Raw genomic sequence first — 27,386 nt, 5'->3', positions numbered from 1 at the left:
AGCTGCTAGCTTGGTGGCTAACTCAGCGGCTAGCTTGGTGGCTATCTGGCTAACTGTAGACTGTAGTAGTGTTAGATGTAGTAACCATAACTCGCCACTAGGCCGGTTAACCACTGAGGAGAGCAGACTCTCGGTCTTATATAGTAGGGGAGGGACCAAGCGGCTACGTCACGGAGTAGCCCTTTTTTGCAGGCTCAGAAAATCAGGAAAAATGAGAGGCTGAGAAACAGTTTAAGGCTCTATCACCACAATTCAGCACTGCATAGTTATCAGCCTTGTCACATGTTTTCTATAACCATTTTCCAACATGTATAATATGTTTAGAAGTAAATGAACGAATTGACTTTACACAGACTTTAAGCACTCTCAGTTTACGAAGAGTAAAAAGCAAAGATGTCATGTGTAGAGAAGCACAGTATTATAAATGATACAATACCGTTCTAGTTTTTAGCTGCCTTTAACAAACACCTTTTCACCATGAGACCCAAAGACCATCGCAGGTTAACGATAAAAGAGGCGAAAGTGAAGGACTGTAGTTAGTTCATATGTCTGTAAAAGCAGCAGGACAGAGTGGACATTTTTAGACAGCTGAGATTACAGTGATAAAGTTAGAGTTCAGAGTTCAGAACAGAGAGTTAAAGTTAATGGATATGGATGAAACTGAGTCACGGAGACGTAAATATGTGTGCTGTTGTGGATAAAAGAAACATTGAATGAGAGTTTATATTGAGTTACAGAAGCTAATGGTGGAGACACTCGTCACTCGACTTCAGCTCTCTATAATATTTACCAAAGAGTAAAATGCAAATAATGATGCAGCACTTCTTGGCTGGATTAAAATATTCCAGATGTGATTTTATTAAACATAACTCAACATAGATATGAACATTTTGGATCTCCACTTAAGATTCAGTGGATTTGATGCTTCACTACACAACTACATACTGGAAAGCAGAAGCGTCTTCCAGATGTTTTCAGCACCCAAACAGAGAAGAGACAAAGACTGAAAGCAGCCTCGGTTACCCATAATGCATTGCTACAAGAAGGGAAACTAGCAGGCAGATAATAATACCCCAATACTTTCTATCATTTTAGCAGCTTTAGTGTCAGTGTCAATTGTTTCAGCCTCCATGAGCTCAATGTGATGTGTGAGTCATTTGAGATGTTTAGTTTCAGTTTCAGCCACATGAACACACATAAACAAATAAAAAGAAAAAACATTCACGTTGTAATTGACTAAAGAGTACAGTAAACGGGCTCTTATCCATACGGCAGTGAACTTATTTAACTTCACAGGACTCAGCGGTGGGTTAAGTGTTGTAGTATGAATCATCATTCAGTATGTTCAGACACCGCTGACTTAAACTTCAGACTCTTTCATGTGGATATAGGATTTAAAGTTACTGTCATGACAAATCAAAGTTTTTAAACCACAAAAAAAAAAGACAGAATTGAGCTAAACTGCATTAAAATAAGTGAAGGAGCAGTGCAGTGGGGAGAGGACTTGTGATGAAGCCTATATGGATGTTTGAATTTAGTGTCAAACAGGTAAATCCCTGCTTGACGAACTGCTGTCTTTCTAAATTTACAGTTTACAGGTAGGCTTGTCACCATGACTACTGTCATTTGAAGATCATTTTATACCACTGATATAATGATAATATGATAGTATAATAATGCAAAGGGGGGCGGGGGGTGGGATTGGAGAGTGGGCGCTACTCTTCTGCCATTATGGTTGGTCACAGAGTTATTTACCTTTTAATTATTCTACAAACGAGCACAGTGAGGAATGGAGGATACTACTGTCTCAGCCAATGTGACATGATTAGCCTATTAGCTGCTAATGTGAAGTGTGGCAAGTGTGAAGTTAAAAAAAATCATAAGTCACAACTGAAACGTGTGATGTTTTGTCAAAAGAAAAGTACACTTGAGTTATCAACTAAGATGTTATGGATCTGAAGTTTTCAAAATCCAATGAATTTAAAAAATAACACTAATATTGTTACATTTTTTTATTTTCTTTTAAGATTTTGTTGGCATAGACGCCTTTATTCATCAGTAGACCAACAGGAAATATGGGGGGGGGGGGGGGGGGGTGACATGCAGCAAAGGACCTCCAATCGGGATTCGAACTGGGGTCGGCTACGTATGGCATGCACTCTAACCACTGGACCACCTGCATGCCTTGTTAAAATTTTAATCGTTATTGTTTTACCTATAAAAAACTTTATATAAAATTGCAAAAAATGACATTTATAAGATAGATATGAACAAAAAATGTAAAAACTCAACATAACCCTTTTCATTATACTATATGTTGTCGATAGTGACGCATTTTGGTAAAGGAAAAACATTCCAAAACTTTCTGAAAACACAATATGAGAATTAACCTAACAATTACTAGAAATGAGACCTTAGATTTGATATAATCTGCATACATAAAAAGATTTGGGGCAAAGTAACATTTTTTTTCCAACCCTGACTTTGAACCAATTCGGTAGCACGGCCCATGTAGACATGATGATGACGATAATTACGTTATTGTACGATAAGTCGATGAGGTAATTATTGTGAGAGCCCTATTTTGAGATTCAATTCACAATTTCATTTAGCGGACGCATTTATCCAAAGTGACATAAATCTGAGAGTTGATACAACACAAGCAAGGATTTAGTCAGGAGAGGACAAAGCCAGTAAGTGCCATAAATCTGAGTTTGAGTCTGATAGAACGACGTAGCTGCCAACAGAACAGCCGATGCATGGAAGATTTTTTTGTTCTTCAGTCCATCAAGTGCAGAGGTGTTAAATTTAGAGGGGACCGTGCTTTTGCCATCAGGACCCCTCGGCTTTGGAACAACCTGCCCAAGGAAATATGGTTTGCACGTTCAGTATCTTCTTTTAACCCTCCTGTTGTCCTCAAGCCATGGAAGGAAGGGAGGAAGAAGGAAGGAAAGGAGGGAGGAAGGAAGGAAAGGAGGGAGGAAGGAAGGAAACCTACAGACCAGGTGGGGAGTTCAGGTCCTCTGAACTGAGGCCAACACGGAAGTAACTTAGAGCTGCATTCTATCAAAAGGCCACCAGGGGGCGACCGTCTCTATACAAGTCAATGGAGAATTCACCAACTTCTCACTTGATTTCTAACCTCAGTAAATGTTTTCAAAATGTGTTTATGGTCTCAATCGCTAGTTTAAAGCCTTCTTCAATGAAGTATGATGTTCATTTGGGACATTTTGGCCTCCCTGATTTTGATCCAGCCCTCGCAACCATAGCAACCTCCCCGCTCCGCCCATGACTCGGCCTCATGCCCATATAAGTAGAATCCGTGTTTTTGTTTTTTTCCCAGCATGCACCTGAAATTTTCAAGATGGCGCTGCCTAGATTCGAAACTATTGGCTTCCGAGCAGCAGTCCACAAACCAATGGGTGACGCCATGGATGTTACGTCCATTTCTTTTATACAGTTTATGATAAAAGTGTTTAAAGACGCAACACCAATTGAGAAGCTGCCTTATTTGACCTCTTCATTTGGAGTCAGATGCTCTACCACTGAGGTTCACCCCAATTTGCTAAAGCACTCCACCCAAATTTGCACATCTGTCACTGTTTTAAGATCAGGCAGGAACATTACAAGAGAGGTGAATAATTCAAGATCAATCCAAGATGGGAGCAGGTCAGAAATGAGATGATGTGTTTCACCAGAGCTGCACTCTCTCTGCAATCTCTCTCTCTCTGGCTGATGTTGTTACAGTTGTACTAATGAGCTACTCTGACTCAAAGACAACACACTCCTACAAAACATGTTGGCATTTAATTAACCCCACTCATGGAGTCCTGAGTCATTTTAACATATTTATTTTGAGGAGAGAATCAACACCGGGGTTTTTTTTTTTTTTTTTTAAGATTTACTTGAGTTTTAACCTTTCCAAATGTTGAAAATGTTCAAGAAAATATTATAAGAGATTTATTTGATTTAAAAAAAAAAAAAAAAAGCTCATGTAAATTCAGTGCGGTAGCCTATTGATCTTATAAATGATTAAAAGAGGCCTTTCAGAGCACGCAAGCCCCTCACAGCTGCTACAGCGCAATTAAAATTGTGAATATTATGCATTGATTATGCACCGCAAACACTCAAATCTATTATTTGTATATTTATGATGTGACATTTGTGCATTCATTTACATAATAAAACAAAATAATAATAAAAAAAAAGAAAGTTGAATGAATGGAGAGCAGAAATGTCACACTTTACACCACATTAAAATGAATTCACACTTCAATGGAAAAGTGGAACAAAAATGGGTCAGAATCAGCCATTAGCTCATGAAGGTTGAGATGTGACTGACGGGACCACGAGACCACGCTAGATAGTGGGTCAATGAGCAATGAATAGCTCTCTCTCTCTCTCTCTTTCTCTTCACAGCTCTCATCCCCCCTTCTCTCTCTTCTTCTTTACCTCCCCACCCCACCGCCTTCCCAAATGCCCCCCAGTGTGTCTGTGATGGCTGTTGCGTAACATTACTAAGAAACACCACACCAGCGAGCAGCATCGGTGGAAAAGAGGGAGAGAGGGAGAGAGGGAGGGAGGGCAAAAGGGAGACGGAGAAAGGGAGAGTGAGGGTGAGGAGGAAGGGGGGGGGTTGAGCAAGGAGCACTGACCCAATATCTAATGAAAGAGTAGAGAGATGAAGAGGAACGGGGAGGGGAGGGGAAATAATAAAGAGTGATGGAGATGGAGAGGAGGGAAGCAGAAAGGGGGCAGAGGTGAAGTCAGCCGAGAGATGGAGAGAATGGAGACAGAGAGAGAGAGAGGGGGAGATAGATATGTGGAGGGGTGGTGAGAGGGGGAGAAAGGGAGAGAGAGAGGGGGGGGGGGCTAGAGGGGGAGAGGAGGAAAGAGACAGAGAGGGCCAGACAATGAATTCAGGCAAAAAAGAGCCAGGACATTTAAACTATAAATAACCAAGATACTAGCAGCATCTCTCTCTCTCTCTCTCTCTCTCTCTCTCTCTCTCTCTCTCTCTCTCTCTCTCTCTCTTCTCTTTCTCTTTCTCTCTCTCTCTCCCCCCCCCCCCATCCTTCTCTAAATCTTTTTAGCATCCTCCCTCCCCCCTCCCACGTTCAAATATTCCTCCCTCTTTCTCCTCATGTCTGAATGTCTCATGTCTGTTAATAAAGCATCACAATCCAAGTCCACTGCAAGTTTTTATTTTTTTGCAGTTTCATCCTAAACTAGAAACTATATATAAATTACATGAAAATACTATATTTATATATTGATAAACATCATCATACTTTGGCAGTGATTTAACAAAGCTATAAAAAATGTGTCATACAAAGCTGAGTTTTTATCTTTTTAATAAGCTTAACTTGTGTTTTTGTTGAAATTCAGAGGTTTAATTGTTAGTGTTAATTAATCAGGAGATCGGGGGGGGGGGGGGGGGGGGTGGGGGGGGGCTTTTGGTGATTTTCTCTCTGTGATGGTCCGGTTCCCCAAAAATTCCCCTTTCTGCCCATGTCTATGTAAAACGGAGCGAGACACATTTGCTTCTTTTCACTCTGGTTGAACTTTAAACATTGAAATTGTGAAGCTCTCTAGTGTCCAGCTGGTTTAAGAGAGAAGAGGTGGGGGTTGGGGGGGCGGGGGCTGACCTTCCAATCATGAAATATTGCTTGTTTATATTGTTTTATAACAATAGAGAAGAAGAGGTGCTGTTTGACTGCAGTGAGTGTAAGTGTGTGAGAGGATAATGACAGTAAAAAGTTTGACGAGAGCTTAAGTTCACAACCTTTTGGCCTGTTGTTGCTAGCGATGTTAGCCCCTAGCCCCTGCACTTCATCTTTATAATCCCACCCACGCTACTCACTTCTGTTCCTCTGCTTTTGGCCGTAACATGCAAGTAAGTTTCACCAAGCAGATTTCAGTCTGAGAGTATTATTATTATTATTCTTATGACTCTTAGAAAGTCCGAGGTCAAATGTCATCATAATGTCCGTGTTATTTTTCAGGTCCTTGAAGTAGCATTGTAGTTACATCATCATCTGTGTCTAGTTGGTAGATTACAGACTGTCAAATAAATACAGTACAATTCATTCCTCCTTTCCTTCCTTCCTCCCTCCCTCTTTCCTTCCTTCCTCCCTCCTTTCCTCCCTTCCTTTTTTTCCTTTCTCCCTCCTTCCTTCTTTCCTCTATCCCTCCTGCCTTCCTTCCTTCTTTCCTCCGTCGTTCCTTCCTTCTTTCCTTTCCTCTCTTCTATCCACCTCCCTTCCTTCCTTCTTTCCTTTCCTCACTCCCTTCTATCCTCCTTCCTTCCTTCTTTCCTCCTCCCTCCCTCCCTTCCTTCCTTCTTTCCTTTCCTCCCTTCCTCCATTCCATCTGTCCTTCCTTCCTCCCTCCTTCTCTCTTCCTTTTCTTCATTCCTTCCTCCCTTCCTTCTTTGACAGCAGGAAGGTTAATATTTACAATGAACTTCAAATAAATTCAATTTTTTTAAAAGAATAAATAAGATAATATAAGATAAATATGTTCTTATATTTTTTATACATTTCAAAATAAAGTGCATAACAGAAAGCTTTTCATTGTGATTCTTAAATTAAGTTCTTAGTTTTAGAAAAATAAGAAAGAATCCCTTTTTACTTTTAAACTTAAACTTAAACCACAAAGTTAAATTCACATCTCAACACATATTAATTCTTTTCTCCATGTGTACTTCACTGACAGTCGGAATTACGGATTTCATTGGCCGATTAGCATCACGTAAGTTTCCGAGGGCCGCTCCACTTTTACCGTAATAACTGAAGAAGCTGCGCCCGTTAAAATAGAAACCTCAATCAATCAACCGATCCTCAATATTTCATCAGTTACAGGTCTGAGAAGGACATGAGGGACAAAATAGGATTTTTTGGAAGTGATTTGTTTAGCAACTGTAAAAACACTTGAGTGATAGAAGATAATTAACAATGAGCTTTTATGGACATGTTGCTTTTCAATGGCGTTACCATATTAGGGGAGGATCTGTTTATGGTAGCACAGACAGTGGAGAGTAACTGATGCACTGATGTGTCATGCAGAAATATAACACAGTCTGAACACAGAGGATACAGCACCGGTGTGTCACATGATACAACATTTTTTATTCTTGGTGGTTTCGGATGCATCAGCTTGATCCACGTCTGCTATCAGCATCACTCTCTAAACTACATTACTTCTCTCATATATGTCTTCCCTGTTGTCTCTGCTTTATCCTCCTCTACTCTTGTTTTATCTGTGTCCCATTAACTTTCTTTAAGCTGCCGTTCATCCATCCATGCGTGCATCCCTAACATATTACACCTAGAAATGATTATAATTTGAATTATGCAGATCTCCTCTCATCTTTTTTCACAAAGGGGAAAAGCTGACTGAGCACTTATGAGCTGTCATGCGTCAGTTCATTCAGTTACATGCAGTCACACCTGGGAGCTTCAGAGTTCAACCACAGTCCTTCAACCATCAGCCACGAGGTTAAGTGCTTCCCTCAAACGCCACCTCAGTGACGGTTGCTGAGGGCAGAGTGTGGTGAAGGTGGTGAGTGTATTTATTTATATATATATCTCAGGAAGAGAACATACAGTATATCTATGTCTGTATGCATCTGTGTGGCTGCATGTGTGTGTGCAGTGACCATGCATTTACATTACGTATAGGATGTATGTGCAGTTGTGCATAATATCTACAATCTTGTGTGTGTGTGTGTGTGTGTGTGTGTGTGTGTGTGTGTGTGTTCTGCTGTGTGTGTGTACATGCTTATGAATATGAGCCATTAGCTGTTATCCACAGGGAAGACATGTTAACAGGTTTGGCTACCACTGAGCACATTGGTAAGAAACCACCAGGAGCTGTGTGTGTGTTTGTTTCTGTGTGTGTGTGTGCACATGCATGTATACGCCCAAGTGTGTGTGTGTGTGTGTGTGCATGCGAGGTCCCATTGAGTCAGTGGAAGGAAAGCAGGGGGTATGAGTGTGAGTGTGAGGGGAGGGGAGGGAGGGCTGGGGGGGGGGCTATGACTCATCCACTGCATGGGCCTCTGGCTCTCTCTCTCGTTCTCTCTCGTTCTCTCTCTCTCGCTGCATAGCAACGGCTGTGCAAGGGCTCATATAGGTCCATAGCAACCAATACTGATAGTGTAGTGGCCTGTAAACACTCCATTAACAGGTCAGAAAGAGCCAGGAAATCATATATACACTAATCCAAGTGCACCAACTTTTGAGAGATGTGTTATGTACACAAACAAACACACACACACACACACACACACACACACACACACACACACACACTCATACACTGATTGATTTGTCCAGTAAGCACAAGTTCCTAAGACGGATATAATGTTAAGTTATTGGAGAAGAAAACATTGCAGTTTTAGTAAAATGGTTGAACTCAGTGTGTAATGTGAAAGTGACCGCTTCAGCTCCATGGAGCGTTTCACCGCCGCTCTCATCAAGTCATTTCCAGCTGCAGCAGGCCGATGTTTTCACTGACGAAGCTGTAATAGACCGAAAACACACTAGCTGATAGTTGATGAATGTAGTGGAGGTTTTAGCAACTACTGGATATTTTAGCCAGGGCTGAGTGGAGATTAGAAATTAGTTAAAAGGAGAGATAATGACAGTTTTTAGGTGGCAAGAAACTTGAATCTACATAAATTCTTATGTTGCTCCATTTCATTGTTTCTCTTCCCAAAAGTGACCAAAGAGATTAACTGGGGATTTCCACTGGGTCCGTCAGCGGCGCGGAACGGCTGTGCTACGGTTTAGCTCCGTCCTCTGCCCGGCGTCAACTCACACCGGGAGCGTTACAGCAGCGGACCGGAGCATGCTCTGGGAGAGAAAGCTGCCTTTTAAAATGACGTTGCACTGTTAATACAGTAATTACGGCAGCACAATCAAACCCGAACGAGTGCCTTTAGTCTACAGTAATTACTGTAGTGGCAGCACAACTAAACGGCCCGATTTTGTTAACTTGCTCAATTTTGGTTGATTTGGTAATTTTCTTTGATTTATGTACTTATCCCATCTGTCAGTAGGCTACGTAGCTAGATGGAGTCTTTATCTGACTGTTTTATTCATGTTTGTTGCTGAAATACGATCGGGAGGCTGCACGGGTTGTTTTATTTTGAAAAACGGAAGTTTTATTTTGCTGATTCAGTGTCGGACTTCCTGTCTGGTGCAATCTGCTCTGTTGAGCTTGTCGCGAGTTGGCAACGGCTCCGTCAAAAATAGAAATGCTACCTATCGATAGCGCTGCGGCGCGGGAGCCGCTGCTGAGCCGTTGCTGACACGCTGCTGAAACGTTCCCGGTGGAGATACTCTCATTGATTATAGTGTTACCTATCAGCTCCGGTGACCGCGGCGCAGCTGTAACGCGCCGCTGCCGGACTCAGTGGAAATTGGGCTTAATACTGCAAGTCGAACATTCAAACCATCAGTCAGGGAGCGCCAAGTTGCAGCTCAGTTCAGAGTGAAATATTATTATTATTAACGACATCATAGATGAACGGGAGATTTAACGTGTCAAACTTAAACTCGATATATTCTTTGCATCTTTGTTGGTGAAGTGACTTTAAATCAAGGTTCAAGGTTCCTTTATTGGTAATTCAGACATTACATCAGCAATGCCCTGCAGAATGAAATTACATGCATAAAAAAAAATCACAATAAAAACAACAAATATAAAAAAAAAAACACCTTAGAATTAGAAACGGGTAATAAATAATGTGTCTATGTGATATATGCAAGATGTGATTTAGATAAGTGAAAATAAATAACAATATGAGAAATAAATAACAGTATGAGAAATTACACTTAAAGTACAAAAAAATTACATTATGTAATTCATAAAGTGCACTGGTGTTCAAACTATCTGAGAAAACCAAAATATAGAGCCAAACTGATTGTGCTGCTGCCATTTACCCTCTTTTGGCCTCTTGGTTTATTTGGACTGACCCTTGTAATGAACTTCTTTTTTCGGAGGCAATAAACTTTTTTTTTTTTTTTTCCCTCAACCTGCCTGTCTCTGAGCTGCACTTTGGAGTCTTTTGGAGTCAAGTGCAGAGAGAGAGAGTTACAGTATGCATGTCTAGACAGAAATCAGGTAGCTTGTATGTGAGAGATGTCTTTAGTGTCAGGTGTGTTTGTATGTGTGTAAAGTTGTATTGTAAGCTTTATTGTTTATTGTGACAAAAGCAATTCACCTCTGAATCGATGAATGATGTTTCCATAAAAAGCTCAGCCGCACTCGGAGTTTTCAACAAATCAGAAACCAATCTCTTGAGGGAGGGGGAGCACAAACAAGGGACATATAACTGGGAGCGTACCTATGTTCCCCGGGTCCTATGTTCCCCGATCGCGGCTAACTCGGTTGCTAGCTCCGCTGCTAATTCGGCTGCTAGCTCGGCTGCTAGCTCGGCGGCTAATTCGGCTGCTAGCTCGGCGGCTAACTCGGTTGCTAGCTTGGTGGCTAACTCGGTTGCTAACTCTGCGGCTAGCTCGGCGGCTAACTCATCTGCCAACTCAGTCAGCGGCTAACTCAGCTAACTGGCTAACTGTAGACCCCTTCACATACAATGCGGGGAACATAGGACCCGGGGAACATAGGGATGATCCCCATATAACTTGCTATGATCTAGTGAGAGAGAAATGCTGTAATTACTATATGTATTGGGAACTTGCCTTTCAAAATAAAATTAAAAGAAAAAGAAACATCAGAAACCAAGTTTGTTTGTTGCCCATCAGCTGCTGTTTCTGTTGCTATGGTCATAAGTCACCACCACAAGCTTCCAGTGTCAACTTCTTCAACTCGCCTGCTGCGTCAACAACATTAACTATGACTAAGAATCACTGACGGCGGCTTCAGTTGTCACCTCGCCGCTCTCTCAGTTTTAAGATCTTCTCTTCCTTCTCGCCTCTCCTCCCTCTCTCTCTCATTACAGATGTTGCTCTCGTTACAGATGTTGTTTGGAAAGCTCTCCGCCGCACACATCCACGGCTACCTCCTCGTCTTCCTTCCTCCCTCGCAGATGTTGTTTGGCACATGTCTACCCCTCCCTGTCTTCCCCTCCTCTACTTCTCATCATCACTCCCCCCCCCCCCCCCCCTTTGCTTCAGCTTCTCTTCTTCAACCAGCTTCTGTTTGTCTCTCCATCTGCTCTTTCTCACTACTTTTTTTTTCACCTCTCGTTCCCTCCATCCTTTCCTTTACTCCCCTTTTCCATCTACACCGAACTCTTTGAGCTCTCCGTTCCTCTTTTTTTTCACCTCCCGGGTTTTATCCCTTCCCGTTTTTTCTCCGACCTCCCGCTGATATATCTCCCAGATGTTTTCTGGACAGAGATCCTGCAGTGATAATGAAACTGAAAAAGTATCTGGAAGCGATAGGAGTACTTGTTGTTTTTGGGCTGGGGCGGGATCGTGTCATAGTCATATGCTCGCAGCCTGGATAAAGAGAGCAACACATACTGTCACGCAAGCTGTGTAAGTGTGTGTGTATGTGTGTGTGTGTGTGTGTGTGTGTGTGTGTGTGTGTGAGTACACAGGGTTGGCAAAAGAGCCTGCAAGTGTGTGTGGGTGTATGTTTCAGGGTTGCAAATTACATGAGCTATGTACAGGAGCGAAACATATGTATATGAGAAATAGAATTAGATCGATATCACTCCTGCACACTATATGAAACTTTGGCCTGCAGCTGGTTAGCGTAGCGTAGCGCCTGGTTAGCTTAGCGTAGCGCTGGAAGGACTACAATCAAAGAAAAGCAACCTGACTGTCCAAAGGAAACAAAATCCGCCTACTATCACCTCTAAAGCTCACTAATTAACACGTTATATATCTTCTTTGGAGTCTTTGTTTGTTGCCTGGCAACTTCACCGTGATGACAAGACTCTAAAAAGTCTCTGCTGCCAACCAAGAAATATTCCTGCACGTATTGGGTAAAAGCTGCATAAAAACCACAACTTGCTGTTTTTACTCCTCAGTTTTTGTTTTGATTCAAATGAAAAACTTGATATTTTGTTAATTAGTGAACTTTAGAGGTGCTGGCAGGTGGATTGTGCTATTTTTGGACAAAGCCAGGTTACTTGTCTCCAGACTTTATGCTAAGCTAAGCTGCTGGTTATGGCTTCATATTCAGCATGCAGATGTTGTTAGGTGTTTAGGGGAGGTTCTAGTTGTCTCATACAGTATTTACAGTATATTGTTGGCAAACTCCAGTCACTGCTTTGAAATATAAGTTATGATTTGGCTATTTTTGGACAAAGCCAGGCTACCTGTCTCCAGACTTTATGCTAAACTAAGCTAAGCCAGACTTTATGCTAAGCTAATCAGCTGCTGGTGATCGCTTCATATTCAGCATGCAGATGTTGTTAGGTGTTTAGGGGAGGTTCTAGTTGTCTCATACAGTATTTACGGTAAATTGTTGGCTCCATGAAACTACTCCAGTCACTGCTTTGAAATATAAGTTGTGATTTGACTTTTAATATGTGTCTTGGTGGCAGTTTTCTACATTGAGAGGACGTAAAGGGTTAAAAATGTGGTTTACTGTACATTGAGTTGTTTATCATAATCTGCCACAGCAGTCATGGTTGACGGCTGCAAATCAGCTAATTTACCTCAATTTAGTTGTTTTGTTTTTTTTGCATCCGAGTGACTGCAAAGATACCTGCGACTGAAAACTGAAAACTATGAGTCATCTCTCATCATCTCTGTGTCAGCACTGAGTCGAGGTCTTCCTGTGTTTAAAACTTCACACTAAATGATCAGAGCATCAGTATCCTCAACCAGAAACAGAGATTAAATCATTACTCCTTTAATCAATCAATTCATTACCATAACATCTGCTTTGGTTACTGATTCATATTAATAATCCATCATGTAGCCTATAAATACACATTTTCAGGTTGCAGTTTAATACATTTTACATCAGTCTATTCTTTTTTTTTGTTGCTGTTGGTCACAATAAGTAAGCGAGACATAACTTTGGGCTGTGTGGTATCATGTGATGGACGTTCGTCATTATTTTTGACATTTTGGACTAAACGATTGATTGAATAATCAATAGATTAATCAGCCTTGAAATGGCTGCTGAGAGTCAGCGAAAATACACAGAGGAGCATAAACAAAGTACGGAGAGCGATGACGATCCAGCTTAGATGAGACCTTGTGATGAACGGCCCTCAAGTTATGGAACAAATAATACATAACAAATCAAATGCTTTCAAAATAAAATGTTATTCCAGTAGTGACTAAATCTGCTTTTATTGTTTAGAGAGCTTCCTGTCGTCCTCCCGGGTCAAATTGACCCTGTCTGTTTTGACTGTTCCTTCTTTCCTCCCTTCCTCCCTTCCGTCTGTCCTTCCTCCCTCCCTCCCTCCTTCTCTCTTTCTTTCCTCCCGTCCTTCTTTCCTTCCTCCATCCCCCTTTCTTCCTTCCTTCTGTCCTTTCTTCCTCCCTCCCTCCTTCCTTCCTTCCTTCCTTCCTCCCTCCATCCCTCCTTCACTCTTTCTTTCCTCCCCCCTACCTTCCTTCTTTTCTTCCTTCCTCTTTTCCTTTCTCCCTCCCTCCTTCTTTCCTTTCTTCCTTACTCCCTCCCTCCCTCCTTCACTCTTTCTTTCCTCCCCCTAGCCTCCTCCCTTCCTTCCTTCCCTCCTTCTTCCCTTCCTTCTTCTTTTCCTTTCTCCCTCCCTCCTTCCTTCCTCCCTTCTTTCCTTCCTTTTTCCTCCTTTCCTTCCTTGACTCGAGAACAATAGGAGGGTTAAAAAAATGATGACGGATATTTATTTATTTGTTTCGCTGAGTTTATTGCTCTGATTTGTTAAGTGCCTTAAAACAAATAAAGTTTCTTCTTCTTCTTCTTAAGACAAACTTTAATATTTTGAAAAAGCTTGAGTGCAAATATGAAAAAGTCTTTTATTTTGTGTTATCTATCACAGGTTTGGTTCTCATAACCTAAAGTTGTGTCACTTTTAACGACTCTATATTGTTCATATCTTGGAAATAATAATAAAATATCCAATTTTTTAAATTTTCAATCGAGACAAATGTCAACACTTAGTTTCTTATTTTGGAGCTGAGCAGGTAGGTATGGCTTTGACATCTCTGCCTGGTGGATTTCCAGAGATATTTCTTCCCTCAAATGATATAAAGAGTGTCGAACGGGGGGCGCCACAACAATCGCCATGACAACAATGATTACTCATCCCCAAACAAGTGAAACAACAATGAATAACATCTAATCAGGCTCAAAGCACTGAAGGTGTGATTATGCACACTGCTGGTTTGCTATCTTTATGCAAAGCATCTCTCTCTCTCTCTCTCTCTCTCTCTGTCTCTCTCTCTCTCTCTCTCTCTCTCTCTCTCTCTCTCTCTCTCTCTCTCTCTCTCTCTCTCTCTCTCTCTCTCTCTCTCTCTCTCACACTCAAAGTGCTCTGGGCAGAATGATTAATTTGCGACTATTGATTCCTTGAGAATGTAGGAGGGATTGAAAGAGAGGGAGAGGGAGGGGAGGGGGCTGCATCCAGTATTCTGAGTAGCGCCTCGCTGCAGCTCTCGCCTCCGGTCTCTCATTTAAGAAAAAAAAAGCCAATGGGTGCAGAGTTTAGCTCCACCGAATCACCTCCATCCCTCTTACTGTTCTTCCTCCACCTCCTCTGCTCATCCCTTCCTTTCTCTTCCTTCTCCTCTCCCTCTTGCCTCTGCCATCTAAATTATCTGTGAATATTAAGCAAATGACCGAGTGTTTCTCAACAAGCAGGAAGGAACCGAGGGCAAGAAAGAAAGAGAGAGAGAGAGAGAGAGAGAGAGAGAGACAGGAAGTGCTTAGAAAACAAAAACACAAAAATATTTGACTCTCCTAAAGTTCAAAAACTCTTTAGTTCCTTAAATATCTTGAAACCAAAAGGCTAGCCGTCGGCTGTGTTTCACCACAACTTCAAAACACTTTCTAATTCAACAGAATAATTCTCATTTAACATCAAAACAGCAGCTGCAACTCAGCACACTCTAACCTTTTAATAAATTATAACCTTTATATTTTAACCTTTTTATGAAAAATACTATTATTGAAATGATAGTTTTTGATAGCAGAATAGAAACGGAGGCTGTCCTCTGAGGAAACGTCTTGTCATAAGTTGTTGACAGATGCAAACATCTGTAAAAGGCTGACTAAGAATACAGCCTCTTTGTAATTTTAACCAAGTCAAGGAACGAAGGAAGGAGGGAGGAAGGAAGGACGGAGGAAGAAGGAAGGAAGGAAGAAGGACGGAAAGGAGGAAGGGAGGGAGGAAGAAGGAAGGAAGGAAAGGAGGGAGGAAGGGAGGGAGGAAGAAGGAAGGAAAGGAGAGAGGAAGGAAGAGAGGGAGGAAGAAGAAAGGAAGGAAGGAAAGGAGGAAGGAAGGGAGGAAGAAGGAAGGAAATGAGGGAGGAAGGAAAGGAAGGAAGGAGGGAGGGAGGAAGGTAAATTAGAAAAGTCATCAACTGTAATAAGTTTGATTAACCCTCCTGTTGTCAAGTCAAGGAAGGAAGGGAGGAAGGAAGTGAAGGAAGGGAGGGAGGAAGAAGGAAGGAAATGGAGGAGAAAGGAAGAGAGGAAGGAAAGGAGGAAGAAGGAAGGATATGAGGAAGGAAAGAAGGAACAGTTGGGTTCAATTTGACCCAGGAGGACGACACGAAGGTTAAGTAATTAAAATAGTTACATTACTTATTACATTTTAAATAGTGTAACTAGTAATCTGTAATCTATTATATTTCAAGAGCTCCATTATTATTTGCATACGTTTGAGTTTCATCTCCTTTAAGAACAGGATACGCTACATTTTTGACCATCAGGGCTTTTAATAATACATTAAAGTTACACAATACTTCAGAATAGTTTGATGGCATCTGTTCAGAGTCTACATAAATCATTACGTTGTGTTTTTCTGACATTACATATTCAACCGTACCGTAAGACTTCACAAAGAGAAACACAACAATCTGGAGCTTCAAAAACACCCACTGTGTGTGTGTGTGTGTGTGTGTGTGTGAGAGAGAAATGGCACTCAAACAAACTGGTTGCCAGGACGATGTGTTTTAACAGTCACTTAACCCTCCTGTCGTCCTCTCGGGTCAAATTGACCCCATCTCTCTTTTGACTGTTCTTCTTTCCTTCCTTCTTCCCTCCTTTCCTTCCTTCCTTCCTCCCCCTTACTCTTTTCCTTCCTTCCTTTTCTCCCTTCCTTCCTCCCTCCTTTCCTTCCTTCCTTCCTCCCCCTTACTCTTTTCCTTCCTTCCTTTTCTCCCTCCCTACTCCTTTCCTTCCTTCCTTCCTTCCTTCCTTCTCTCCTTACTCCTTTCCTTCCTCCCTCCCTGCTTCTTTCCTACCTTCCTTCCTTCCTTCCCTCCCTCCCTCCTTACTCCTTTCCTTCCTTCATTCTCTCCTTACTTACTTCCTTCCTTCCTTCCTTCCTTCCTTCCTTCCTTCCTTCCTCCGTCCTTACTCATTACCTTCCTCCTTCCCTACTCCTTCCTCCCTTCTTACTCCTTTCTTTCCTCCCTCTCTCCCTCTCTCCTTATTCCTTTCCTTACTTCCTTCCTTGACCTGAGGACAACAGGAGGGTACATAATGAGGTTTGAAAATAATTCTCATATATAGACACACTAATGATTTCCTTGAGCATACACACACTCACACATATTCAGTGCGATGATAGCTCTAAATAGAGTTGTTTCTGTGTGTGTGTGTGTGTGTGTGTGTGTGTGTGTGTGTGTGTGTGTGTGTGTGTCACCTGCCTGTCAGCACGTCTGAGGTCTGAGCAGAGTTATACAGAACAAGAAACAAGCCCTGAGTAGCTGGAGGCCATTTTGTGTCCACATGCTGCTGTCACTGCACTGACCTGAGCTCAAACTCTGAGAGGCTTCAGGAAACTGCTGAATCGTTTCACTTTATTCTGACTCAACTCGTGTGCTACAGTACCTGCTAGAGGGAAGACGCTCCCTGTTCCCTCAGAACAGCACGGTCACAGTCTCAACCATGTCATCAGCTGTTTGTGGAAGAAAAGTACATCTAAGAGGCGTGGAGCTGCCAATAAATGACATGTTGCACCAAGTTAGAGAAACTAAGAGAATAAAAATACACTGGGGGTAATATTTACTTTTTAAACCCTCCTGTTGTACTCGAGTCAAGAAAGGAAGGAAAGGAGGGAGGAAGGAAGGAAGGGAGGACGGAGGACAGAAGAAAGGAAGGAAGGGGGGAAGGTAGGAGGAAAGAAGGAAGGGGGGAATGTAGGAGGAAGGAAGGACAGAAGGAAACCTTTGTGTCATCCTCCTGGGTCAAATTGACCCCGTCTGTTTTGACTGTTCCTTCTTTCCTCCCTTCCTTCCTTCCGTCTGTCCTTCCTCCCTCCTACTTTCCTTCCCTCCCTCCTTCTCTCTTTCTTTCCATCCTTCTCTCCACCCATCCTTCTTTCTTTCTTCCCTTCCTTCCTCTTTTCCTTTCTCCCTCCCTCCCTCCTACCTTCCTACAGTACCTTCCTTCCTTCCTCCCTTCTTCCTTCCTTCCTTCCTTCCTCCCTTCCATCCTCGCTCCTTTCCTTGACTCGAGGACAACAGGAGGGTTAAAGTGAGGTCATCCTGATTTAAGTATCTTTCTATAGGGATGAGAGTTGGTCTGTCGGCTGGTCTGCCACTTTGGTGGTCTGCAAAACTAAATTATTAGAAAATGTCAATCTGATAATTTAGTCTGATTCATGCGTCACAAAGCTTGGGGAAGAATTGGCTGTTTATATTATAAGCTAAGTCAACAGTTTTTTATTTTCCTCCAATTCTGAAAAGGTCACAAAACATTGACTTTTTCCAACAGGGACGGACAAATAGGTTTTCATATTTTCCATATTAATATTATAAAAAATACATTTATTATAGTAGCCATGTAAATCTCTGTATTATTAATGCTCTAACCGACTTAATCATGATTATAACATGATAAATAAAGTTGTATCTGTACTATGAAAGAGCAATATCTTAGAATACTAATGTAGATAAAAGCATTGATACATATATATAGTTATTTATTTTTTGACCTGGAAAACATGCAAAGGAAGTGAAAGTAGTTTTTCAGCTCAGTGTGGTGTCTGCAGTCTTCTTCTCAGGCTGCACACGGACGCAACAACCTTCATAAATAAGATGCTCGAGAGGCAGAATCCAGGACAAGTCTGATCTACAGGACAGTAAGCAGACACTATTTAAAGATTGAACTCAAATTCCAACTGGAACAAACATTTTGAGAAGTGAGGGTGAAATTGCAACGCAGGGCTATCATTATGATTATGATTATTATTATTATTATTAGGGCTGTCAGCGTTAACGCATTAATCGTGATTAGATTAATGCAATCCATAACGTGTTCATTTTTTTAATCGCATTTTAATGTTGCAAGCCTTTTTGTCCCTTCTACTCCCCCGTAGACGGCTCCTCTAGCTGTAGCGCTATGCTTTGAAGTGGCCTCCTGCAGTAAACCTACCGCGCTGATGGAAAGTAAGAGAGCTACTGGACTTTAGAACGGCTTGTTTAACTTTAAAACACTTCCAGACGCTTCAGTTGACAAGTCAAAAGTAAAATGCAACCTGTGTCAAACGGAGTTTAACTACCACCGGAGTACGTCGAGTTTGAGTTAGCACCTCCACGCTAAACACCCAGGTGCAGCCAAGCCAGCCTCAGCTCCACCAAAGGACCATTTTGGAGTGTGGGAGTCGCAGCAGAGCCGTGATTGATTCCCAGTTAAGACACTCTGGTAAGAAATGCTTTACATTATGGGCTTAAAACTGCCTTGAAATGTAAAATAACAGGATTTTAAACATGCAATTCAAAATGCGATTAATCGTGATTAACTATGGAAATTCTGCGATTAATCTCGATGTAAAAAATTAATCGTTTGACAGCCCTATTATTATTATTATTATTCATTATAATTAGATAAAAATGCATTTTCAGTGATTTATAGAACTGAAGTTTCTCTTAATGTGCATTTAAAGGCTGGTTTTAAAAATCACTGAAATGTTCTTGAGCATGTACGATACATTTGAGCAACACACGCCTTCTCATTGTAACATCTACCATCATCACCTCCCAGTACAACCACAGTCTTTACTGGGTCATTTAGCAGCTGCAGTGGATCAATGAGTAGTTAAAAGTCTAGATAACAGCTGCTCTATGTTTCTCTGTGACTCTGAAATAACTACACAACGACCCAAAAGGCAAGTCACTTTAGACCAGAGGTGTCAAGGGCCACATAAAGCCCAATTTGATCTCATGTGGGCTGGATTATTAAAAAGATGGAAGGAATGAAGGAACGAAGGGAGGGAGGAAGGAGTCAAGGAGTGAGGAAGGAAGGAAGGAAGGAAAAGAAGGAAGAGAAGACAGCAAAAAAGATGGAAAGCAAGGAAGGACAAATGGAAGGAAGGGAGGAAAGATAGGAAGGAAGGAAGGAAGGAAAAGAAGACAAATAAAAGATTGGAAGGAAGGAAGGAAGGAATTAAGTAACAAAGAATGAAAAGAAGACAGGAAGTGGACTGGGGTCGACCCCTCGGCGGGCCGGTTCTGACCCACTGGCCGCATGTTTGACACCCCTGCTTTAGACATTGTAATTATTTTTTCTTTACATCCATGACTGTTTTTCACATGAGTCACACAGAAAAAAAAATCTCTACCTTTTGGTTCATGACAAATTATCTAGCTATAAAAATACATTTTGTGCATCAACTTGATGACTCCTATATGAAACCATTAGAAGACACCTAAACCAGCTGTACGTGCCCCAAAGGCAACAGCGACTGTTTTGTGAGAGAACAGCCCAAAGCTAATTCATGCAAATTACAAACTCTGAATAATTCTTTATTTTAATCAGGCTCAATTTCCTCTTATACCGTTTTCCTCCATGTTCACATCAGGCCGTGACTGCGGCACTGAAATCAGAAAAGGCTGGAGGATATGAGGTATTAATTCAGGAATAACACTCACCTGCAAATTATAGTAATCGCTACCTACTTGCCTTCTTCTCTGCTCTTTAGGGGTTAACACTGTGATAAGTTTCACTCTGAACTGAGAGGTGAAGCAGCGAGTGAAGACTGGACGGTAAAAAAAACAACCAAGGAAGTGTTTGAGCAAGAGGAAACTGAACATCTCAGCCAGAAGAGAGAATATAATAAAAGCTCTGTAATGAAAATTGATGACACGAGGGCATTAAAGAGTATGATAAAAAAAAAGGCGGATAAATGCTGCAGTGCTTTACTAAGGGAACGCTATGATGGCAGCCGTGCATCACAAGTACTGGTTAAAATGTAACCCTCCTGTTGTCCTCGAGTCAAGGAAGGAAGGAAGGAAGGAAGGAGAGGAAGGGAGGAAGAAGGAAGGAAAGGAAAGGAGGGAGGAAGGAAGGAAGAAAGGGGGATGGAGGAAGGAGAGGGAGGGAGGGAGGAAAGGAGGAAGAAGGAAGGAGGGGAGGAAGGAAGGATGGAGGAAGAAGGAAGGAAGGGAGGGAGGAAGGGAGGGAGGGAGGAAGAAGGAAGGAAAGGGAGGGAGGAAGGAAGGAAAGAAAGATAGGAAGGACAAATGGAAGGAAGGAAGGACAAATGGAAGGAAGGATGGAAGAAAAAGAAGACAGAAAGAAAAGATGTAAGGAAAGAAGGCAAATAAAAGATGGAAGGAAGGAAGGAATTAAGTAAGAAGGAAGGAAAAGAAGACAGGAAGTGGGCCAGGGTTCGACCCCTCGGCGGGCCAGTTCTGGCCCATGGGCCGCATGTTTGACACCCCTGGTCTAGAGCACAAATACAAACATTTTTATGCATCTATGCACAGAAACACAGACGATCCGACGCACACAGGCACACATTTACTGTTTATACCCAAACAAGTGCAAACTCACACACACACACACACACACACACACACACTACACACACACACACACACACACACACACACACACTAGATTTACTGCAGACCACCAGTCATAAAATTCAGACACCAGAGTTCATCATAGTCTGCTTAATGTTACACCATTACCGTTAGCGTGAGTTAGCCACATCTGGCGTGTAGCTGTAAACTCATCCCACTGACCATAAAAACCTGATGAATCATAACGTGACCCCTCAGTGGGTTTCACTGGGCGTCATGGAGACGGATGTAGTGACATCTGGGGTGTCTCTCTCACACAGCAGCCAGCAACCACATTATGGAGCTATTTGTTTCATCTGGAGCACAGACAGGAAGTGATTGGAGTTTCCACTGGTTCACTCTTTCCTCCCTTCCTTCTTTCCTTCCCCATCCCCCTTTCTTCCTTCCTTCTGCCCTTCCTCCCTCCTTCTTTCCTTTCCTCCTTCTTTCTCTCTTTCTTTCCTTCCTCTCTTTCCTCCCTTCCTTCCTCGTCCCCCCTTTCTTCCTTCCTTCTGTCCTTCCTCCCTCCCTCCTTCTTTCCTTCCCTCCTTCCTTCTCTCTTTCCTCCCTTCCTTCCTCCATCCCCCTTTCTTCCTTCCTTCTGTCCTTCCTCCCTCCCTGCTTCTTTCCTTCCGTCCTTCCTTCTCTCTGTCTTTCCTTCCTCTCTCTTTCCTCCCTTCCGTCTTTCCTTCCTCTGTCCCCCCTTTCTTCCTTCCTTCTTTCCTTCCTTCCTCCCTTCCTCTTTTCTGGTTACACTGGTGGAGTTAGAGAGCCCTGCATTTATATTTGGATCTGTATTTGTTAAGGCAGCTCAATTATTTGTATTTGAATAAAAGTATATGGGCGTAAATAGGCGTAACAATCCTTTATAAATAAACTATTATAATAACTATGAACACTTAATGTAATATTGGTCTATGGTTTTCATAATCACATATAACCATAAATAAAATAAAACTAATTCAGTTCATAATCCACAACAATTAAACTCTAAGTCGGAGGGGCATTTATCATGTTTTACTCACAGGACTATTTTTTAGCAACTTGTAACTGGCTTTTTGTTATAAAGTTATTAAGACCTCCAGTGAATAAGTAATTTTATCTAATGAATAAGAAAATTGTTACTTTTTTTTCATGCTTAAAGAGAAATAAAAACACTTACAAACACAAAAATCCTGACTGCGGTTATCATAATCCATGCGTGAAAGGGTTAATAAATGTCTATGTGAATATATGCATCACATAGGCTGACACATACACACACACACACACACACACACATATAATGTTACTTTAAGAAAAGAGGCCATATAAGGATACACGTATTAATTAAAGCTCAAAAACAGGTGCAAGCTAACGTACACTGCCATGAGTTACAATTAGCCAAATACAGCAAAACACAACATAATTTGCTCTTATAGCTCAAAGCTGGTAACGGTAGTTTGAGCCTGTGATGGAAAAACGAGTTGAAATCACCGACATAACGTTGGTGCCGACAAACTGCTCAGTCAGCAGAAAACTAAACTTACTGTTAGTAACCGTTAGCGACCGTTAGCTCAGCTTCTCAGTCACAGAGAAGACGCGTAGTTTTTATTTAACTCTCTTCCTGTCGTCTGTTTTGACTGTTCCTTCTCTTCCTTCCTTCTCTCTTTCCTCCCTTCCTTCTTTCCTTCCTCCACCGCCTTCCTTCCTTCCCTCTGTCCTTCTTTGCTTCCTTCCTTCCTTATTTCCTTCCTCCCTTCCTTCTTGCGTTCCTCCATCCCCCTTTCTTACTTCCTTCTGTCCTTATCTCCTCCCTCCCTCCTTTCCTTCCTTCCTTCCTTCCTTCCTCCCTCCTTTTCTTCCTTCTCATCTCCTCCCTCCTTTCCTTGCCTTCCTTCTTCCTCCCTTCCTTCCTTGACTCGAGGACAACAGGAGGGTTAATAAAGTCGGTAACAATACTTTCAAATACAAACACCTTTGCAATTTTGTGGGAAGAGTTACCTGAGGGTCAACTCGTAGTATACTTCCAAGTTTGAAACATCTTTTTCTTCTTCTTTTTCTACATTTGTATACAATACTGTTTTCATATTCAGCTTCAAATTCAAGGTTTTGGGATATTTACTGACTGAATAGCCACACGCGTCCTTAAAGCATCTTTAACACCTGCCTGCTCTCTCATTGTTAACTACACTGTTAAATGACGGCTTCAAATTTGAAAATGAAGCATTAACAAACACTAGTGGGGTTGGGAACAATCTCAGGACTTGTTTAGGTTAGTTTAGTTTATTTGGATCCCCATTAGCTGTTACCCAGGCAACAGCTACTCTTCCTGGGGTCCATGTGTAACTCATCTCAGCTTGTTGCTCTTTCAATTGCATCTCAAGATCAGTGAATATTTGGTAAATTAAATGTCTTAAAAACTGCCTGGATATGATCTTTAAAAGTTGATTGCATTATTAGAGACCAACATACGGTAGGTCAACTTATTAAAACACCAATTTTTACCTCATGAATCAAAAAAGAACATTTCTAGAAAGTCATATATTTGCTGTAAGTCTTAATCTCAACTTTAAATAATATTTTAGAAAGTACTCTAAATCTCTCTCTTAACCCTCCTGTTGTCCTCAGGTCAAGGAAGGATAGAAAGTAGGAGGAAAAGAGGAAGGGAGGAAGGAAGGATGGAAGGAAAGGAGTTAGGAGGGAAGAAGGAAGGAAGGAAGGATGAAAAGAGGAAGGAATTTAGGAGAGAGAAGGAAGGATGGAAGGAGGAGGGAGAAAAGAAAGAGGGGAGGAGGGGAAGAAGGAAGGAAAAATTAAAGAAAGAGGAAGGAAGGAAGGAAGGAAAGAAGGAACAGTCAAAAGAGGTGGGGTCAATTTGACCCGGGAGGACGACATGAGGGTTAAAAAACTCACTATGTGTATTGTATATTATTCACTGTGGTCTTACTGGGAGAAAACACTCCTCACCCCCAACACAAAGATACACACACAGATCCAAAAGGCTTTACACACACACACACACACACACACTCAGTCACTCATGTGAAACGTCTTCAATGTCGGCCACACATCGTACTTCACAGTGTCCTGGGTGGGAAAGTGTCCTGGAATAAATCCTGTATACTATATATAACAGATCAACTACAACTACCTGTACATAAATATCACCTTACAGTTTTAAAGCAGACTGTTTACTGTTTTCTTTCTTTGTGGTATCGATATCTTCAGTCACTGTTTCTAACTGCACCTCTGCTTGAACGTTATTCCTTTTTTTTTTTTCTAAAAGTGTTAAAATTGATTTTTGTGCTTTTATACGACGTGCAGTCAAGTTGACAAAGTATCGAGAACCTTCATAGTTATATCGCTATTGAATTGTGTTCAAATGTAGACTTATATGATAATAAAGCCAAAAATAAAGTAGTAATACCCATTTTATCTATTGCTGTCAAAGGTCGCCATGGTGACACGGTCGCCTACTGCTTATGTGGGGGTGGGGGGGGTGTCTTAATCCTTATACATAATACATCACTTGACCCTACAAGACAACACGTTTGACCTTTGACCCCTTGCACTCTGACCTCTTTGATGAAACGTATAGCAGAGGTATCACATCCTAATATAAGGCACGGACACAGAAGTAGCCGATATAACAGAGCACGAGCCAGCTCCATGAGTTAGTTTGTTAAAGTAGACAGCATGCACATGTCCAGATCAATTTATAGTCAAGGCCTCTACTAGAATATCTTTATTCTAGTTTATTATTTAGAGTTAAAAAAAAAGCTCCTTATTTATCTTATAGTTGCTCTTTATGCAGCACCTCAGTTTAGTTTAGTTTATTTGGATCCCTATTAGCTGTTACCTAGGCAACAGCTACAGTTCAGCCTCTGTCTGAAACTGTTTTAGCCCCTGTCTCTTTAACCTTTGTGTCGTTTTGACTGTTCCTTCTTTTCTCCCTTTCTCCCTCTCTCCCTCCTTCTTTCCTTCCCTCCTTCCTTCTCTTTTTCTTTCCTCCCCATTACCTTCCTTCCTTCCTCCCTTCCTCTTTTCCTTTCTCCCTCCCTCCCTCCTTCCTTCCTTGCTTCCTTCCTTCCTTCCTTCCTCTGTCCCTCCTTCCTCCCTTCCTTCCTTGACTCGAGGACAACAGGAGGGTTAAGACGATGTACACAAGTCGGCCATGTTTGTGTGTAAAGGGGTCTCATTGGTTGATCAACAGATAGATGCCGTTAAACCCCGCCCACCATCAGTCACGGTCGAGTGACACAGATCGACCGAACGGCTCTCAGAGCGAACACCGCAGTAAAGCCGCTGCTGCTCCATTGTGGAGTTTGTGTTAGTAGTAACCGTAGTAACATATGGTCAAACTGATGGAGTAACAATGCTGTCATCTGTAAGCTACATGAGTCATAAATATAGTGTCTGCGTGCGTGTGTGTGTGTGTGTGTGTGTGTGTGTGTGTGTGTTCAGTCTCACCCGCCTGTATATGAGACATTAGCTCATTGATTACTGATATGCATTAGAGAGAGAGTCAAATAAGAAGATCCCAACGCAAACACACATTCCCCTGATACCAAACAAAAATATTATGCTTTTCATGATTTGCTGTTATTTCCATATTGTTATGATTTAAAAAAAATGCTGCCTGTAAATTTTGGTAAAGGTGTTCACGTTGTCCACTCACCTATTTGAGATCAGATTCAAACTCAGAGGATTACAGATACATTAGACTTTAAGTGGAAATATACTTTTTGTTATTTGCTGTTATTTTCATATTGTTATGATTTAAAAGATTCATAACAACTGCCTGTAACTTTACTGTCTATGTTGCTACGGTTGTTCATATAGTGTTTAGTTTTACATAACTTATAATTAATAGGTTGCTTTTGGAAGCTACCTTTGTGTCGTCCTCCCGGGTCAAATTGACCCCGTCTGTTTTGACTGTTCCTTCTTTCCTCCCTTCCTTCTTTCCGTCTGTCCTTCCTCCCTCCCTACTTCTCTCTTTCTTTCCTTCTTCTCTCTTTCCTCCCTTCCTTCTTTCCTTCCTCCATCCCCCTTTCTTCCTTCCTTCTGTCCTTCCCTCCTTCCTTCTCTCTTTCTTTCCTCCCCATTACCTTCCTTCCTCTTTTCCTTTGTCCCTCCTTCCTTCCTTCCTTCCCTCCCTCTTTCTTTCCTTCCCTCCTTCCTTCTCTTTCTTTCTCCCCATTACCTTCCTTCTTTCCTTCCTTCCTTCTTTCCTCTTTTCCTTTCTCCCTCCTTCCTTCCTCCCTTCCTTTCTCCCTCTTTCCTTCTTTCCTCCCTCCCTTTCTTCCTTCCTTCCTCCCTCCTTTCCTTTCTTCCTTTCTTCCTCCCTTCCTCCCTTGACTCGACGACAACAGGAGGGTTAAAAGAGATTGTGTATCTGCTGTGAGACGACGGCACAAAGTGACTCAGTCTAAGGTCAGAAATGTGGGAATTATCTGTTAGTGTCTATCTATAGAGAGAGGAGAGAGACGCTGTATAGTATATTGATATTGCTCATACACACACACACACACACACACACACACACACACACACACACACATCCACTGAGCTTCCTGGTCATTCCCTTTGGCTCCTGATGTCTGTGGGATTAGGGAGCAGTCGGCCTGTCAGCACCTCTCCCACCAGGCGTTAAACAGACTGTGTGGAGGTGCCAACAGCTCTGTGCTACGCTACACTCAACCTACTATACTGTAAAACAAAGAGTGTGACATACTGTTACTACTGTACAGCACCGGACTCCACTGAGAAGCACAGCACATGACAGTCTGTTATTAAATCACCATTATACTGTTACTATAAAGTAGACGTACTGTTAGTCCACTGTGGAATACAGATTTATCACGTTGTTATGACGATAGAAGACGTATGAGGATATGTTTCACTTATTTTATTCAACTTTTTCCCTTTTTTACTCATTTTTACCACTTTTTAAACAAAATAGAGAGCTTTTAAAATTGCTTTAATCTTTGTGTCGTCCTCCCGGGTCAAATTGACCCCGTCTGTTTTGACTGTTCCTTCTTTCCGTCTGTCCTCCCTCCCTCCCTACTTCTCTCTTTCTTTCCTTCCTTCCTTCTTTCCTTCCTCCGTCCCCCTTTCTTCCTTCCTTCTGTCCTTCCTACCTCCCTCCCTCCCTCCTTCTTTCCTTGCCTCCTTCCTTCTCTCTTTCTTTCCTCCCCATTACCTTCCTTCTTTCCTTCCTTTCTCCCTCCCTCCCTCCGTCCCTCCTTCCTTCCTCCCTTCCTTCCTTCCTTCTTTCCTCCCTCCTTTCCTTTCTTCCTTCTTCCTCCCTTCCTTCCTTGACTCGAGGACAACAGGAGGGTTAATATCATGTGTAAAATCTTCTCAGTGGTATTTTATGTACAGAAACATGATGTGAAGTATAAACTTTATTACCTGCATGTGAAGCCACAGCTCAAATACTGAAAAGTGTGTAAAACATTTCAGTTT

The 27,386-nt window shown here is 41.9% G+C and overlaps 1 long non-coding RNA gene and 1 pseudogene across 2 annotated transcripts in view; one reads left to right on the top strand and one right to left on the bottom strand.

Annotated features, from left to right (window-relative positions):
- The window catches only part of LOC128380424 (uncharacterized), a 70,975-nt gene that overhangs the window by 22,438 nt on the left and 21,151 nt on the right, over positions 1 to 27,386 (top strand). For both annotated transcript variants that reach the window (XR_008323487.1, XR_008323486.1), the window contains exon 2: positions 7,386 to 7,563. This is a non-coding gene — a long non-coding RNA (uncharacterized LOC128380424). The remainder of the gene's footprint in view (positions 1 to 7,385; positions 7,564 to 27,386) is intronic.
- The window catches only part of LOC128380414 (voltage-dependent calcium channel gamma-2 subunit-like), an 88,069-nt pseudogene that overhangs the window by 41,510 nt on the left and 19,173 nt on the right, over positions 1 to 27,386 (bottom strand).

This window comes from Scomber japonicus, chromosome 2 (assembly GCF_027409825.1).
Source record: "Scomber japonicus isolate fScoJap1 chromosome 2, fScoJap1.pri, whole genome shotgun sequence".
NCBI lineage: Eukaryota > Metazoa > Chordata > Actinopteri > Scombriformes > Scombridae > Scomber > Scomber japonicus.
The sequence above is the reverse complement of the archived record's forward strand: the minus strand, read 5'-3'. Positions and strand labels throughout refer to the sequence as shown.